The following is a 14,146-nucleotide window of genomic DNA, read 5'->3' as shown; positions in this document are numbered from 1 at the left end:
ACCCCTCGTCCTTCCCAGCCAGGCTCATGGAGGGAGCCGGGGGAGACACAGCTTAAGCTATCAATGGTCCTGCCTTGATGGGAATAAAATATGCACTGAAAGACATGAAAATGGAGTAAATAAAAGAGATAAAAATGGAACGATCAAGCCAGCAACTTCTCCTCCTCTGATTAAAAAGAGGGAGTGGGGGGGGAGAGGGGATGCGCTGAGCCCTTGAAGAGGCAGCTGCTGCCGCAGCCGCAGCCCTGATAAAGGGGCTGAGCAGCCTGTTTGGGAGAGATAAAGTGAAGTCCCAGCGTTTCCTGTCCTCAATCCAAGCCTTACCATCAATATTAATACAGCCTGACAAACTGGCGTTTAAGATAGAATAAATATAGACTGGTGCTGCTATTACCTAGACCTTATTAATCTGCTTGGAGGCATTTAAATGCCGTTAAAAATATGGAGTTTACTCGTTGGCACTTCAATAGCTTTACAATCCATCAGCGTTTTGTTTTCCACCCTCCTCCTCCCCTTCCCGAGGTGTTGGCTTTGGGTGCCCACTGACCTGTGCTGCTCCGGGCTGGCAGAGAGGAGCCAAGGGGGGAACTGAGGTGGCAGCTTGGCTGAAGGATGATGATGATGGGTGGGAGATCAGCCCAGGGCATGGAGGCACAAACCCCTTGGAGCCAGCGAGTGGAGCATCCCAGGACAGAGGGGCAGGACCCACATGCCCAGATGATGGAAAATTCATCTGGGTGCTTCTCACTAGGAGAAACTCGGGGCTCCCTGGTGCAGCAGCCAGAGCTGGGGAGCCCCAGTTAGCCCAGTTAGCCTGTGGGATGGACAGGAATCCAGCAGGTGCTTGGGAAGCTGATCCCCATCCTGTCTGCTCTGCTCCTGCAGCATGGATGTTGAGCTGCCATATTCTGTGGCACCCACATGCTCCTTCCCTGCCAGCCCCACACCAGGGACACTGCTTGATCCCCAGCACCCTTCCTGGTGCCATCCTATTGCCTCAGCATCCTCAGGGTGGTAGGAGCAGTTCTGGATTGGCGAGTGACAGGAGCACGGCAGGGCCACCACGGTGTGGGGATGAATCCATGTGTACCAGGGGGCATGGCAGGGGAACCCGGGTGTGGGGCAGGACCCCTGGGTGCCAGGCGCACGGCAGGGTGTGGGGCAGGACCCCTGGGTGCCAGGCGCACAGCAGGGACATCCCTGTGTGTGACAGGACCTGTGGGTACCATTTGCACTGCAGTGACACATCAGTATGAGAATGGATCCATGGGTGCCAGGGACATGGCAGCGTGTGGGGCAGGGTTGATGGGTGTCAGGGACACGGCAGGGTGTGGGGCAGGACCCCTGGGTGCCAGGCGCACGGCAGGGCCACCACCCCCGGAGGCGGCGGGCGCAGATGGGGCGAGCGGGGCGCGCGGGGCAGCGGCGGCGCGGGCGGGCGGCGGGAGCGGCGCTCATTAGATGTGTATTATTCATCGGCAGCTTCTGTCGCCTGCCATCTGCTCCGGCTGCGCGGCGGGCGGGCGGCAGCAGCCTAACGGGGCTGCGCGGCCCCACTCCTGCTGTCACACCTGGGCTGCCGCGGGAGGTGGCCCTGCGCGGGGGTGGCACCCCGGGCGGCCGGGCGGGGTGCGGGATGTCCTCGCTGCCCCCCCGGGGGGATGCTCCAGGGGTTGGGTGCCCCGAGGAAGGAAAAGGGAAAGGAGTTTGCACCCTCCGGGTCGTGCCGTGGGTGGCCCGGCTTGTGGCACACCTGGAGCTCAGCCCCGGGCAGGATTTGGCTCTTTCCAGGCTGGAGGAAGCTCCGAGGTGCTGCCCGAACCTGGGGCTGGGCTGTGCATCCCTGCCCGGAGCAGAACATTCCTCCCTGGAGCATGGCAGCCAAGCTCATCCTGTATCCAAGCAACACCTTCATCCCCTCACCTTTTAATTAAAACACTTGATGAACTTTATAATGAGATCGTGGCAGCCCTGTGGGCTCTCCAGGGGCGCTGCCCGTGCAGGAGGTGAGGTCCCAGCATGGGGGATGTGCATTGTCCGACTGTCCCTTTGCTGCCCCTCTGCTGCTCCTGCAGCTCACAGTGATCCCTGGAGCACCAGCCAGGCCAGGAGCTTGCTGCTCTACATTGATAATTGCCAGGTTTAATTACTTGGCAGCCAAATGACCTCTTGCATCTTCCAGCGAGGCCATGAAACGTCTCCCTGAGTGGGAGCAGCCGTGCAGTGGGAATGTGACAGGAGTGACACGCCACCAGCTTCACCCAGACGGTGTGACAGGGACAAGGCCAGGGTGAAAACAGGATTGGAAGCCTTCAGCGTCCCTAGGGACAGCTGGGAACTGGCTTGGGAGGAAGCATCCCTGGGGCAGAGCCAGCCCTACAGGCCCCATCCTGGCACAGGATGCAGCTCCCTGGACATGGAGGGTCCCTGCTGCCCCTTTGCTCCCACAAGCTGCCTCTGGAGCAGCCTCACCCCTCCTCTTTCCCTTTCCTTCTGGAAATCATGCCCCACGGCTCGGCAGAGGCAATGCCAGCCCACAAACCGGGCACAGCCCCTGCCTGCACCTCACCCCGTGCGCTCTGCCCGCTGCCAGCCTGTGCCTCTCCCTCCCGCAGAAAGGAGCCCTTCTCCTGGCGATAATTACGGAAAAGTTCAGTGCTGAGAGAGGCGGGGGGAGGGATGTATTAAAATGCATGCGCACAGCTTGGGCCTCGCAGCAGATGTTGGCATAATTAGAGAGGAAAAAATTATGAAATTAATTTGTGGTTCAATGTAAATTTTGGCGTTGGGGGGAAAGCTGGCACGTGCTCCCTCACTGCCACCGGGACCTGCCGGGGGGTCTGGGGGAGCAGTGAGCCCAGCCAGGGGGACAAGGGGATGGGTAATGCCTGCCCTCGGCGAGGATGGGGTTTGGCAGTGCTGCATCCCAGCTCTGTCACCATGGAGAGGGGGGGACAGCCTGGGGAGAGGGTGACCAGCCCAAGGACATGGACCATGTGCCCCAGGAGATGGACCACCAGCCCAGGGAGATGAACTGCCGTTCTCTCCAAATGAGGAGGCAAACAGAGGAGGGTTGGGGAGGAAAAATAAAAAGCAGGGTCTAGCCACAGCCATGGTTTGGAGTTCTGTTGATTCCCACAGGTACACATTTGTTAATACACTCAGTGTCACCAACAGCCATGTCCCTTCCCTTTAGGGGGGACACGGTTGGGATTGTCCTTTAGGAGGGATGCAGCTGAGGTGTGCAAGGACCATCCTTGTGCACAGTGGTGTAGAAGACAGGTGGGCATGGACCAGACCTGAGGTCAGGGAAGCTGCTGCCTGCTCAGAACCTCCAAAACCCAATGTGCCCCCAAAATGGAGTGGAGAGTCCCCAACATGGCCCTGAGCACCCCTAGGAATTCTGGGGTTTGAACTCCCTGCTCTGCCCAGCTCCGTGGTGCTGTGTCCCCATGGCAGCCCAAAGCACCAGCACCCCAGGGAAGGCCAGAGGCAGTCCCCATGGGTGCCAAGCCCTGACTGTCCCTTCTCTTCCTCAACAGCTTCACCAGGGCTGGCCCTGCAACCTGGGAGTCATTCCCACATCCCAGTTAATCTGTGGAATATGTGTAGGTTCATCTTTAGGATTTAGCAATGTTGTTGGTGTGGACAGGCATGGTGAGGTGAAAGAAGAGGGGGTCTCCATGTTCCCCACAGCATTAGGGTGCTCTGGGCAGCACTTACTGGGAGAACTGGGATAGAGAGAGCCCGGCAGAGACCCCCAGCACCCCCTCACCCTCCTCCCGAGGGGCTGAGCAGAGCGGGTGCGGCAGCCAGGCACGGGCACCGCGGGCACGGGCTCGTCCTGGTGCCCGTGCGCTCCTGGTGTGACTCCATCTGGCTCCATCTGCTCCCGCCCGGCCTCGGCGGGACCAAATGTGGGTCGTGGCGAGCACGGGTGACACACCGCGGAGCGGCCGGGCAGCAGCTGATCCCCCCGGGCTGTGCGGGCTGTGCCGCCGGCCGGGATTACCCAGCTGCTGCCGAGCTGGCACGGGGACCGTCTCCTCCGAAAGGTTCCCTTCCAGGGGATTACGGATAATGCATCTGGAGCAGCACTCGCTCATCCAGGTTTGTGATTTATCTGAAAATCAAATTCCAGTAATCTCGCCTGCCATCTGGCCCCCGCGGACGCGCGGCCGCCCCGGCGGGCGGGAGGCAGCGGGAGGGTCGGGGCGAGGGGCTCCGCGTGCCTCCCCGAGCATCCTCCGTGGGAAGGACAGAGCGGGCTGGGGGTGCCCGAGGGTGGAGTGAGGCATTCTGGGAAGAAGATGCTCCGGGAAGCATTTTTGGGATGGTGCGGAGTGCCAGGATGCGAGCAGGACCTGGAGAGCTCAGCCCCTCGCAGAGATGTCCGTGTGTCCCACACATCCCTGCATGTCGGGATGCGGGCAGGATTTGGAGAGCTCAGCCCCTCGCAGGGATGCTCGATGTCCCCTCGCAGGGATGCCCCGATGTCCCCGTGTCCTCAGCCCCTCGCAGGGATGTTCCTGTGCCCCACACATCCCTGGATGTCGGGCTGCCTGCAGCACCCGGAGAGCTCAGCTCCTTGCCGGAACGCGAGCAGGAGGAGGCGATGGGGAGGAGGTGACGACCCCTGCCCTGCCCGGGGGACATCCTGGCAGCAGGGATGTCCTGTGGCCCAGCAGGGAAGGCAGAAGAGAGCAGGATCCATCCTTTCCCCTGGCAGGAGTGGCCCAGAGGGGAGCCGGAGCCCCCAGCATTCCCCTCCCTGCCCCTCATTCCCAGCTCATTAAGGCTCTCCCATTATTCTGACATTTTGTGCGCGTCACGTAGCGGGAAGAAGTAATTTACTTAGAAGAAATTAAAAGTTCATTTTAATTGAGCGCACACTGCAGTATGCAAATGCGGGCGCATTATGTACACTGATGCGGAGACAAAGGCTGTAATCAACTGTTAACCCTTACCGAGCCGGCCCCGCGCTCCTCCGCAGCGCCGGCGCCGCTCCGGCCACTCCGGAGACCCCACACCCGCATTTGGGATGTTCCCCTTCCCCGCAGCTCCGCGCTCCTGGAGCAGGGGGCAGGATAAACCCCCCGCGCATCGCTCCGTGCCGGCCGGGATGCGGGAGTCAGACGGGGATGCCGAGGATGGAGGTGTCCCCAAATCGCTGTGACGCACTGGGATGGCTCCGAGCCAGCGAGACGGGGTGGATGGTGGGGCAGGGGGTCCCCGGGGGTGAGGAAGTCATGCCGGGGAGCTGGGATGGAGGTGCAAAGGGGATATCCCCGGGAATACACGTCCAAAGGCCAAAATAGGGACAGTTGCAGCTGCAACCTCCCTGAAATCCAGCGATACCTGGATGGTGATAGCTGGACTTGAGGGTGGTCCAGCTGAGATGAGCCCGTGATATTCCCGACATCCTGTTGCTATTTTTAATGGTTTTTTTTACTACCTGTCAGACCTGAGATTTTTTTAATGGCAGTGCAAATGGAAGTGGCTCACAGATGCGAGATGACAGCCCACTGCAGGAGACAGACAAATTACCTCCAACCTCGGCTCAAGACGCCCACAGACTCCCAAACAAAGGGAGATGGCGTTTGGGGGATGCAGTGAGCTGTCAGTGCTCAGCCAGGCTGCCCACCCTGGTCCTTGGGTGCTCACTGTGTGCAGCATCTGTGGGGATCCCACAAACACTGATTCCATGGGACATTCCCGCTGCAAAGGGATTCTTGGGGATGCTCATCCAGCATCATATTATGGGTGGATGATGTTAAAAATCAGTGAGACACGAGGGCAAATGTGTCCCTTAGAAGGGGACACACCGAGAGTGACAGAGTGGACGCAGCCACCCTTTGCAGGAGGGATGACACTGCCGGGAATCCCTTCTCCCGGCTTTGCCAAGGATGGCAGCGACAGATCCGGGATGGGAACCTGCCACCCTGAGGGGGTTGACAATGGCACTTTTCAGCCGGGAACCATACGGGGAGCAGGGCTGGGGGGCACTGCCACCTCCACCTCAGCCGCCCTTCATCTGCCCCGTGCTGCCGGGAGCTGCAATCCCAGTGCTCCCAGCGAGCTCCGGCAGGCAGCCCGGGTGGTCGGGAGGATTTAATTGCTGTGTGTAACCTTTGCAGCCCGTCCCACGTGCCGGCTGGGCGCCGGCTCCACAGCTCCAGATGGCACCCGGGAAAGAGTTAAGTCCGCTGTGATCAACAGCAAGAAGCAAGTGGTAAACAGTTTTTCTCTCCCTCTGCTAAATTAATATGCAAATTCCCCCCCTTCTCTCCCCCCCCCCTTGCTTCGAAATTAGCGAGGTAGAATGCTTGGGCTAATTATGCATTCAAACGAGCAGGCTTCGTTAATGTGGCACTAAGAGGAGCCTGAAAATGATTGTGAGACGATGAAATTGAAATTGGAGCACGGCACTTCTAATGCATCTGGAGTCACTCTTGCGTGCCCCGGCAGGCGTAACCTGGCAGTGACCGGCAGCACCCGCAGCACCCCAGCACCCCCAGAACCTCCTCAGCTCCTCCACTCCAAAACCAACCCCTTCACAAGGTTTCCCAGCTCAGTTCCTTGGGGATGGAAGGGTGGGATGGCCCTGTGGGCCAGAGTGTGGGGTGGGGATGGGGCAGATAACCCCGAGCATCCCCAGGACGTGGAGAAGCAGGGCTGGCATTAGGATTGATGGTGCTCCAGGTGAGCAAAGCAGCTCCTGGCTCAGCTCTCACAGCATCCATGCAGGTGCTCTGGGTGATGTTGACATTCTGTGCTCCCATGGTCTGGAGCATGGCTGGGAGCACATTCCTCCTTCCCAGGCAGAATCCTGGCTCCCAAGGCATCCAGCAGGGCCTGGGCATGTTCACTAAAGCTCCACTTGTGCTGGTGCTGGCATGGATAAACCTCTGGATGGATAAACCTCCTTTACACAGGGGATGGTGAATCCTGGTGACTGCAGGAGGGTCACAGCGGAAAATCCCAGCATTTCTGGGATTGATCTGAAATCAATCTGAACAATCAATCAAACAGATCTGAAATCTGCCACATCCCAGAGGATTTGGAGTTCAGCAGTTGTTGGCACATCCCAGTAAGAACCAGGCTGGTGGCACTTCCACATCCATCACATCATGTTAGCCACAGCCCCAGGATTGTCCCACAACAGGGAAGGGTGGCACAGTGACATCTGGGGCCATGCTGGTGCTGCTCCTATGGGACTGAGACCTGCGGAGGAAAAGTGGGAAAAAGTTAAGGGTGACAAGACAAATAGGGAGATGTTTTATTTCTGGGGATGTTTTAGGTTGGGGATGAGCAGCCACAGGCTGTGGTGATCACATGGGATGATGAGGGATTCATGGGAATACTGGCTCAGGATGTCACCAGCCCCAGTCTCCACTGGGATAGCTGCTCCCTGCCATCTGCACGGGCTTGGATGCAGCCACCCAAGGGCTAAACCAACCTTCCCATGAGACCCAGCAGCACCGTGGGACCAGCAGAGATGGATGTGGGTGTTAAATATTCATCAGAGGTGTGGAATCTACTGGAAGCATCCATTAGGAGGTACTGCCCGATCCGCAGCGTGCTCCCGGCAGCCGGGCCATGCCGAGGTGGGCGGAGGGCGGCGGGGGAGGAAGACGGATGCTCCGGAGGAGGCTGCAGAGCTGTAAACCAGATGCACTGCTAGGAATCAATGAGGAGCTACAGACTTGAGGCGCTCAACCACCGGGAATGAAGAGAAGGAATAAACAGAGGAGGAGATGAATAACACCCCGGAAAGCAGGGGAAGGGATGGGGGAGCAGCAGGGATACACATCCTGAAGGAGGCGATCCCTGTGAGAGGGGTGGGATGGAATAGCACAGTTTGGTGCAGGGGGTGCAGAGCTCCTAGGAGCGATGGTGAGCATTCCAGAGGGATCTGAGCACTCCTGAGGACACACACCTTGGCAGGAGAGGCTGTTGGGCTCGGAGCGAGCCGTGGTGGGCTGGTCAGGGCCAGGGCATCCCACGGGCACCCCACGGGCAGCAGGACCTGCAGGACCAGCCGTGCTCAGCAGCGAGCCCCGGGGTCGGGGCTGGCACACGGAGGGGGTTGTTTTCCTCATCTCTCCGGTAATTTTTCCCTCTGACTATGATGCATAGCGGTGCTAATTCGGCACGTTGCCATTAATTCCAGCACAGCTGCCGCTCTCTCCCTCAAGGCATTTCGCTAATACTCGGCTTCAGAGCCTCTCAGCAAATTAACATCATTTGTTCTGCAGAACATGTTTTATTTCTACACTACATGCATAGCTTATTACTCCTCCAGAAACTCGGGGTGTGCAGGAGGCAGCGCCATGGGCACAGCCCTCCAGAGCCAGCCCTGCTCCCCACCTTGCTGTGCCTATCCCTGGGCAGGCACAGGGACACAGCACAGTCCCTTGTGTCACCTCGCACTGACTCGAGCTGGGGCTGAAGGGATTTTCTCCCCGTACAGGGATGCTGTGGTGCTGTTGGGACACCCAGGGCTGGTGATGTGAGGTGGGATGGTAGCAGCATGCTGGATCAGTCACTGGCTGGCATCTCCTGTGTCCCCCTGGCATGATGCCACATTTAGGGACAGAGGTGACAAGAGGTCCCAGGATCTCGGAGCCAGGCTGGGGCTTGCTGGATGTGACATGAAAGGAACCAGGAGCCCCCAGCACCAGCAGAACAGCTCAGATCCTCTGGTAGCAGTTCTGGAATGGAGCAGAGCATTTCCACTGAGCCCCCGGAGATCCTGGGGCTGTCTGCAGGGGCTGTGAGCTGGGCAGGGTGTCACCAGCCAGCCAGGGTGTCACCAGCCAGCCAGGGTGTCCTGCCCACCACCCACCACCCCGCAGCCCCCGCCGGCAATAGTTTCAGGTCTTTCGCTTTGATTAAGGTTATTTAAGCTTTTTACCAAAACATAAAACCTGATTGTTTGCATAAACAACCTAATTGGATTATAGTGCACAGCATCGCTAATGCCGCGGGCTGGCTGGGAGCCGGCGGGAGCGGGGAGCACCGGGAGCACCGGGAGCACCGGCAGCACCGGGAGCACCGGGAGCACCGGGAGCACCAGCAGCACCGGGAGACGGGATGGGCAGCGGGTTGGTGAGACCTCTCCGTGCCCCACGCCGCTCTCCGCACCCACCTGCCCCCTTCTCCCTCCCAGGGACCCTCCTCGGGGTGGGCGACAGCCGTGTGGGGACACCACACGTGGCTCTGGCTGTGCCCTTGCTGTTGCCTCACCTGCAAGGCGAGATGGGACAAAGCCCCGCTCTGGCACGGCTGGTGGGAGGAGGAAGAGGAAGGTGGAGGTGCCGAGCGGGAAGCAGGGGGCCGGGAGCTTTGCAGGAATGCTGCCTGCGCAGCGTTTCCATGGCTGGGAGCTGCAGAAGGCTTTCATGGCAAGAGGCGGAGAGGCTCCATGAATATTTCATTAGGAAAGCAATGTGGTGTGCTGCAGAGAACATCTGGCTGGAGTCCCTGGAGACCCCTGCCTTGTGCAGGAAGCAGGAACTGTGAAATACGGAGGAAAACGAGGGAGAGGGGGAGATGGGGGGATCATCCCGTGACACGGGGAGCGTTCCTGCCCTCCTGGCTTTGCACTGAGCAGCGTGGGACAGGAGTGGGGAGCTTCATCCTCCAGTGAATGATGGGAGGTGGAAAGGCTTGTGGTGGTGCCACCCAGGTGGAGGATCCTTCTCTGGACATTTTGGGGACCAGGCTGCAGTGGGTCGCCGTGTTTAATCCCAATATCTGATGCAGGAATGGGCAGAGCTGCTCCTCCAGCTCAGTCAGGGTGGACAGGTGCCCTCCAGTCAGTGATGCTGGAACATTGGGATGAGATGGGATGGGATGAGATGGGATGAGGTATCTCCTCTTGCCTCACTCCACATCACTCCCAGGGAGATGCTGAAACTCGATGCTGGGGTTCCTGCCCTGGCCCCTGCAGGTGATGGGTGCTGAGGGAGGTTTGTCCTGCTGGGATTGATGCAGAATGGACATCCCTGGGCACATGGGTGCTGGTGGGCACAGCCAGGGTCCTTCAGGTGTGCAGAGCAGCAGGAATAAAGATGGTGTGAGATTTGGGATTGCCAGCATCCCTGTTTCCCTCCAGGTGCCAGCTCCTTCCCCCGGCATGGGCCAGGTTTGGTGCCTGGGGACTCTTTTGGCAGCCTCTCCACATGGTGCCAGTGGAGCGGCGGTGCCACGGTGCTCCCGGCTTGGGAATGGCTCCAACATTGCTGCTGCACCCCGGGCAGGCAGGAGGCTGCAGGGCACACGGCAGCACCAATCTCTGCCCTGCACCCTCAACCCCCTCCCAAGGCTCCTCACTCCCCCACACCTCCAACCCACACAAACCCCCACTCCCACCCCGTGTCCCTCACCCAGCACCCTGTGGCCGTGACCCCAGCACTGTGTGGGTCATAGCCATGGAACCATGACCTTCCTGCACTCCTGCCCTTCCCTCCTCCTCCTCCCCAGCACGGTGATGGATGCAGGAGCTCTCTGCCCACCCTCCCTTTCCCTTCTCACCCAGCCCAAGGCTCTGCTCCGCGGCAGCCCCGGGCTGGGATCAGGGCACATTTCCCACGTGCCAGCGCTGCTGGCGGCAGGACTTTGGCTCACACCTCCCTTCCCGCAGCCCTGCCAGCTCCGGCCGCTCCGCCGCCGCCAGACAAAGCCCAACCGCACAAAGCCACAACCTCCCCGGCCAGCCCCGCGTGCGGCAAAGCCTCTGCTCAGCCCCTAGCCGGCACCACAGCCTGTGACTGCCCGGACCAGGCTGCGGGGAGGCAGGGAAGGGCTGTGGGCCAGGCCAGGCAGGAGATGGCGGGACAGGCCAGGCAGGAGATGGCGGGATGGCCCGGGAGGCCGCGGGCAGCCTGAGCTGAGCAGAGCCGGCCGGGATGCAGAGCCCGGCGCAGACACATGCATGCACACGCACACCCTGCGAAACGAAGACAAATACCTCTGTCCTCTCCGGCTCCTCCAGCAGCCGCCCGTCCTGCCTCGGCCACGCCGTGCCTCTTCCACGCTGCCCGTCCTCCATGTGCCCGTGCCGGGACGCGCTGCCAGACCCTCCTCTCTGCCGCTGGTGGGTTTTGGCCCCCGCTGCCTGCTGGCGTTTTGGCAGCCTCGCCGCTCCAGCGATGGCATGTGTCCATTATTTTTTTTTTCCCTGTCTCCCTTTCACAATCCGTCCTCCCCAGCCTTCTCTGCCGATGCCTCCGGAGCCGCCTGCGGTGCCAGCTCGCAGGGAAATTGGCAGCGAGCGCGGCACAGGGATCCTCCCGCAGCTGACGGAGCCCTGCCAGGCGCAGGCAGCCCTTCTGCCAGCCACCAGCCTTGGCACGGGGGGCCGTGGGGCTGCGGGGGGCTGCCGAGGCTTGGCAGCCCTTCCCCGGCACCGCGCGCCCCAGCCGCCGCCACGGCTCCGCTGCCAAATGCCAAACGGGGGGAGGAAAAGGGGAGAACGCGGAGAAAGGAGTTGGCATCGCCGTGCCCGGTGGCGGGGACCCACCAGGGACCCCTTCCCTTCGCCAAAGCCAGCTGGGCGGTGTCCTCGTCCCTCGGCGCTGGCTCTGGAGCCTGTCTGTGGAGCAGGCAGCACATGGAGAGGCTCAGCCCCGTCTGTCCCAACTGGTGCCCCCAGCCCAGCCGGAAAGCCCATCGCAGGGATGGCAAGCGCCGCCGCAGACCGGCGATGCTGCGTGGCGAGGACGGCTCCCACAGACACACCTCTTACCCAGCATCCGTCTGCTGCACAGGGGGGCCCGGGAAATTGGGAAGGGGAGAGCGGAGGAGGGACTTGTGGTGATGGGTGGGGGGTTTTGGGGTGCCCTCTGGCCGTGTGTTGCTCGTCATGGCCATCTCAGCCTTGAACGCACAGCATCCCCACCTCGTGCCAAAATCCTGGCCCCAGCGGTTCAGTCGTGCCATGACTCCATCCTGGCCAGACATTGGCATAGCAGCCATTCGTTTTCTGGCTTTTCTTCCTAAAATTCCTCACATTTGACGGGAGAAATGGCTATGTGGGTTGAGCATCCACTGCAGCGTGGATGCTCCTGGTGTCAATGATCTTGGAGGGTCCCTGAGGCTGAGGGACACCGATGGGAATGGCTGGGCAGGAGGCAGGAACAGTCTGGAGCCAGACAAGTTCCTGCTCATTGTCTCCCAAAACAAGTCATTTACTGGGAGCCACAGGGGTGGTGAGGCTTTCCCACTGCCCTCCCCAGCTCCACAGCATGGCCCAGGCAGGCACTGAGAGCACACAGAGAGCCACGGCCATCCCTGGTTAACAGCTTTACCCCCTAATCAGGGATGTCTTTAATGGGGTTGGCAGGAGCCACCAGGAACCTTCCACAGGGCAGGATGGGGCGTCAGTGGGTCACACTGGCCCATCCCATCCTCCTGCCACGCTTCACACGGTGTCCCTGTGTGGTGGCACATCCCAAACCAAGGATATGGAAGCTCCCGAGATGGCAGTGACTGTTTGTGCCACAGGAATATTCCCGAAGCCATCCCAGCGTGCCCTGTGCCCCCGTGCCCTGGTGGCTGTCCCCGGGCTGCCCGTGTCACACGTGCGCCTGCCATTTCCTCAAATAAGCAGCTAATCTCCATCAATCATAATTCCGGGCAATTATCATAATAGGGCCATTTTGCACTTATCCTCGCCACGTGACGCAGGAGCCACTTACAGCTCCACTTCACGCCGAGCAGCTCCGAGCTGCTCCCGTCCCCAGGGAGTCCCCATGGCAATCGTGTCCCCCGCAGGCCCCTGGGGACAGAGCAGGCCCTGCCGGCTGTGGGCAGTGGCTCCAGCAGCGGATGCTCATTCTGGGAGGGATGCAGGCAAGGGAGGACCTCTGAAATAGGGAGGAAAACGAGGGAAAGAGGGAGACCTTTCCCCTGCCTCGTGCCATCCCACCATGGGAGCAGCAGCACAGGTTAACCCCCAAAACGGGGACACTTAATCTGTTTTCTGCCACCACGTGGCCCTGGCAGCCCTAGCAACCGTGCGGTGGTGCCGATGGCACGTGGGTGTGGCAGGGGACAAGGGCCAGCAGCCCCAGCGCTGACCTTCCTCTGCCTGGCGGGGAGCAGCTTAGGGAGGCTGGGAAGTGATGAGGCACAAGGGGCACAAGGGGGTGGGGGATTAGGGGCTGGCAGATGGGTGAAGATCAAACATTTCACTGCTCCTTGTTTACAACACCCTCCTGGGCAGCCAGCAGGGACCACGGCATGTGCTCCAGCTCTGTCCTGCATTGGGCTGGGGCAGGAGGGGGATAGGGACATGCTTCCTGTAGTTTTGGGGTGTCCCAGTGGGGATGGACAGGCTCCCACCTTGCTGTGCTGCACCTTCACCCCAAACAGTGCCACAGTGGAAGCTCCCAGTGACCAATCCCATCCCATCCCATCCCATCCCATCCCACCCCGCCACAGAGCACTGGGATTAGCTCACCATCAGCCACAATGCTCACCCTGAGCATTCCCACAGCCCGGCGGTGTTTGTGGTGTTTACACCACCCCAGTAATTACTTTCCTTTTTTTTTTCTTTTAATAAATACGGATGTGCCACAAGTAAACTCCAGCGCAATAAAAGCTTTCTGCTGGATCCATAATTAATCACCGAGCTGAGCGAGGCAGGGGGGAGCAGGCGGAAAACCCTCCCGCCGGCGCGGGCTGAGGGGCTCACACCCGGCTGGGAGGGACGTGAGAACCCGCGGTGGCAGCCTGGGGACAGCCCGGCGCCCCGGGAACAGTGGCAGCAGCCCCACAAGCCGGGCCCGGGGCTCCGTGGGCGGGCAGGGCTGTGGTGCACCCGGGTCTTGGCTTCCGCTCCAGCTGTGATGGCACATCTGGACTGACCCCTCCCTCCCTCCCGGCCCCGGAATCCCGGGATGGCCGCAGCGGCCGCGGCCGAGCATCGTCCCCGGGGATGTGGCCGGCTCCAGATGGCCGGTGGGCACCAGGTGCCGGGGGCCGGAGCGGCAGAGGGTGGCTGGGGTGACATCTGCTGTCACCCCAGGCCAGCTGGCCCCGCCGCCTGCCACCATCGGGGGGAGCACGGCCGTGTCACCCCCACCGGGCGGGATCCCTGCCCGGCCTGGAGGGGCCGCTCCGGACACATCCTTGGCTG

At 60.8% G+C, this 14,146-nt stretch overlaps 1 long non-coding RNA gene across 1 annotated transcript; it reads right to left on the bottom strand.

Annotated features, from left to right (window-relative positions):
* Positions 1 to 4,860: 4,860 nt before the first annotated feature.
* LOC146432014 (uncharacterized) lies at positions 4,861 to 12,016 on the bottom strand. Its single transcript, XR_014854462.1, has 2 exons — positions 10,976 to 12,016; positions 4,861 to 7,224 (listed from the first exon to the last, which is right to left on the bottom strand). It is a non-coding gene; the product is annotated as an uncharacterized LOC146432014 (long non-coding RNA).
* Between the last annotated feature and the right edge of the window lie 2,130 nt (positions 12,017 to 14,146).

This window comes from Lichenostomus cassidix, chromosome 11, assembly GCF_008360975.1.
Source record: "Lichenostomus cassidix isolate B80296 chromosome 11, HeHo_3.0, whole genome shotgun sequence".
Taxonomy (NCBI): Eukaryota; Metazoa; Chordata; class Aves; order Passeriformes; family Meliphagidae; genus Lichenostomus; species Lichenostomus cassidix.
The sequence above is the reverse complement of the archived record's forward strand: the minus strand, read 5'-3'. Positions and strand labels throughout refer to the sequence as shown.